The sequence below is a fragment of the Pongo pygmaeus genome, chromosome 9 (genome assembly GCF_028885625.2).
Source record: "Pongo pygmaeus isolate AG05252 chromosome 9, NHGRI_mPonPyg2-v2.0_pri, whole genome shotgun sequence".
NCBI lineage: Eukaryota > Metazoa > Chordata > Mammalia > Primates > Hominidae > Pongo > Pongo pygmaeus.
In genome coordinates this window covers 104,463,151-104,467,082 of record NC_072382.2, presented here as the reverse complement: position 1 = coordinate 104,467,082, position 3,932 = coordinate 104,463,151, and the positions used below count along the sequence as shown (strand labels likewise).

Below are 3,932 nucleotides of genomic sequence, written 5' to 3'. Positions count from 1 at the left end.
ACTTTACCACTATTTCGTTTTATTTTTCTTATTAATATAAGAAGACAGGAATGTCAGGCCTCTGAGCCCAAGCTAAGCCATCATATCCCCTGTGACTTGCAGGTACACGTCCAGATGGCCAGTTCCTGCCTTAACTGATGACATTCCACCACAAAAGAAGTGAAAATGGCCTGTTCCTGCCTTAACTGATGACATTATCTTGTGAAATTCCTTCTCCTGGCTCATTCTGGCTCAAAAGCCCCTAAAACAGCCCCACCCCTATCTCCCTTCTCTGACTCTCTTTAGGACTCAGCCCGCCTGCAACCAGGTGATTAAAAGCTTTATTGCTCACACAAAGCCTGTTTGGTGGTCTCTTCACACGGACACACATGAAACAAAACTCTTGGCATCCAAATTAAGCCATCAAAGCCTCAGCTTCCACAGTCAAGGCTCTTTTAGAATTTGTCTAGTGGGTTTTCTGGTGAAAACTAGACTGCCCCCAAAAAGTGTGGACTCCCTTTTATCACTGACCTTTGCTTGAGTCCCTTTCTAGACACTGTTAGATGGCAACAAAGAATGGAAAAGCACAAATTAAACTGATATCCCATGTGCTGACTGATCCAGATTCAAGTGGTAACTGAGACAACTGAAGACTGAAAATAAAATGGCTTCCTGTTGATAGCACCCTGGTCTTGCTGCATACTTGCTGCTTTTGTGTTCTCGTTATTAATACAGAATTTCGGCCTTTTAAAAAAAGCATTGCGTGTGAGTATGGATCAATTGCTATAAAGTTGAATTTGTATAAGGAGCATGCTGTGTAACCCAGGAAGCACATTCTTCTTCACTGTAGTAATAATGCCTTTCCTATGTGCCAGTTGCCATATGTTTTACAGGTGTTAATTCGTGTACTCCTCAGAACAACCCTGTGAAGGGGGTACTATATTTATAAAGGAGGAAACAGGCACAGAGAGGTTGAGGTATATACTGAAGGTCACACAGTAAGTGGCACAGCCAGGATGTTGCCTCAAGTAGTCTGCATCCTGTCTGAGCTCTTAACCACTAAGATATATGAGCCCTCATGGTCCCATAGACTCAGCTACTTTATCTCTGGCTTCATGCCTTCAATTTCCCTTTTTTAAATTTTATTTTATTTTATTTTTGATACAGAGTCTTGCTCTGTCACCCTGGCTGGAATGCAGTGGTGCAGTCATGGCTTACTACAGCCTCAACCTCCTAGGCTCAAACCATCTTCCCACTTCAGCTTTCTGAGTAGCTGGGACTACAGGCATGCCACCACGCAGGGCTTTTTTTTTTTTTTAGAGACATGGTCTCACCATATTGCCCAGGCTAGTCTCTAATTCCTGGGCTCAAGTGATCCTCCTGTCTCTGCCTCACCTCCTAAAGTACAGGTGAGAGCCACCACTCCCGACCCCAGCAGTCTTGCTCTGTCACCCAGGCTGGAGTGGCAGTGGCGTGATCTTGGCTCACTGCAACCTCTGCCTGCTGGGTTCAAGTGATTCCCCTGCCTCAGCCTCCTGAGTAGTTGGGATTACAGGTGCCTACCACCACATCCAGCTACTTTTTGTATTTTTAGTAGAAACAGGGTTAACCATGTTGCCTAGGCCGGTTTCGAACCTGTGACCTCAACTGATCTGCCTGACTCGGCCTCCCAAAGTGCTGGGATTTCAGGTGTGAGCCACTGAGCCTGGCCCCAATTTCCCTTCTTGAAGCTCTGCGGTCTTCCTATCTTCCTCATGTGCTCCACTGCTCAGTTTCAGAGTTGAGATGGACTGACCCAGTCATAATTTTCCAGTCCTTCCTAGTGTCTTCTCATAGCATACACCTAGTAGAGACAAGAGCACTCATCTTATGATACCACAATTAGTTGGTTACATGCCCATCTTTTTGGGGGGACTCTTTCAGGGGAGACATCTTATCTTATTCCTCTTTTATATCCTCCACTACTTATACTAAAGCTGGCAAGTAGCAAATGCCAATTAACTGAAGATATATCACCACCCTTTCTCCACACTCTTTATTTTCCTTCTTTCCTTTATTTTTCACAGTACTTAGACCTCTAATATACTATTTGTTTTTTAATTTAAAAATTTTGTTCACTACGTGGCTGTAAGACATGCTTATTTTGGCTTTAATAGACAGGACAATTTTCCAAAATGGTTGTGCCAATTTACAATCCTACCAGCAATGTATGAAATTCCAAACTGCTCCAAATCATTGCCAACCCTTGAAATTGACAAGTCATTTTTAATTTTAGCCATTCTGGTGATCTGGGGTAGTGGTATTCAACTGTGGTTTTAATGTGCATATTTCAATTAGCACCTTTTCATGTGCTTTGTGGCCATTTGTATAGCCTGTATTGTGAAGACGCTATTGTGTTCAAGCGTGTTGCCTACATTTTTTAAAAGTTGTGTTGTCTATCATTTTCTTATTGATCTATGGAAGTTCTTTATATATTTTCTATATGAATTCTTTCTATACAAAAGAATGTATATGTATATTTAAAATTGACTCAGCCAATTCACTCTTAATTTCTAATAAAAAATATAAATTTCTATATAAAAAATATATAATTGACTCAGCCAATTCACTCCTGAGTTCAGAGAAATTAGTAATGTGATCAGTTATATATATGTATAAGAATGTTCATAGCAACTTTATTCCCAATATCCCCGAACTGGAAACAATAAAATGTCCAGGAGAACAATTAAAAAATTATGGCATATTTATAATACAGAATATAATACAATGAAGAATAAATTTCAGTTACGTGCAACTACATGGTGAATCGCAGATAAAATTTTGAGTGAAAGAAGCCAACACAAAACAGTACCTCCCATATAATTCCATTACTGTTTTTCTTTGGAATGTAGTGTTTTCTGTCTGGCTCTTTCACTCAAAAAATGAATATATACTGATACAAATCAGAATAATAGTTATCTTTGGAGGGTTATTACTTTTAGAAGGGAAACAAGGAAACCTTCTGAAAGACTGAAAATATCCTTTCTCTATCTTGATATGGGTATTGGTTACAAACATGTAAGTTAATTAAACTGTTCTTCAGTTTGTATTTGTTATATCCCAGTTAAAAATAAAGTTTTTAAGGAATGTTTATATATATATATGTCAGGTACTGTGGCTCATGCCTATAATCCCACCACTTAGAGATCACCAATCTGCCAAGGCAGGTGGATCGCTTGAGCCCAGGAGTTCAAGACCAGCCTGGCCAACATGGTGAAATCCCATCTCTACAAAAAATACAAAAATTAGCTGGGCATGGTAGTGCATGCCTGTAGTCCCAGCTACTCAGGACTGGGACTGAGGTCCCGAGAATCGCTTGAGCCTGGGAGGTCAAGGCTGCAGTGAGCTGTGATCGCACCACTGTACTCCAGCCTGGGCGAAAAAGTGAGACTCTGTCTCAAAAAAGAAAATAATGTATTTATTTTCTGTCTCCTCTTTCTTGCCTCATGAGGGCCAGGACTTCTGATTATGATTGTATACCCAGTGTCTAGGGTAGTACCTGTTATATAGTAGGTGCTCAGTATTGAATGAATTGACATGTTAATGCATGTGTGCCTGTTCAATGTCCTTATTGAAATAGCACCCACTGTTAGGCACAACCAGACTACTTTCCTTCAAACATCTTCCTGGTTAATTAAATCACATTTAGAAAGGATTAGTCTGTAGAAAGAGCCCACATAGAAGTGAGACGGAAAACCACACTGGCATTATTCTGAGAGGAGCTGCGCAGTGATGTGCAGTTCCCAGGGCTTCAGGGAACACCACAGCACATTTTCAGTGAACACGTCTAGACAGCTGAGTAGTTGAATCATATGCACAGTTACAGGAACCTGAAGAATCTTTGGCCTGTAATCAAAACAAGGATTTTAACAAGAGTTCAGCAATTAATCTATAAAAAGAAAGAGAGTGAAGAG

General features: G+C 40.5%; 1 non-coding gene across 1 annotated transcript; it reads left to right on the top strand.

Moving 5' to 3' along the window:
• Positions 1 to 418: 418 nt before the first annotated feature.
• LOC129009119 (U7 small nuclear RNA) lies at positions 419 to 480 on the top strand. Its single transcript, XR_008492658.1, has one exon. It is a non-coding gene; the product is annotated as a U7 small nuclear RNA (small nuclear RNA).
• The last annotated feature ends 3,452 nt before the right edge of the window (positions 481 to 3,932 follow it).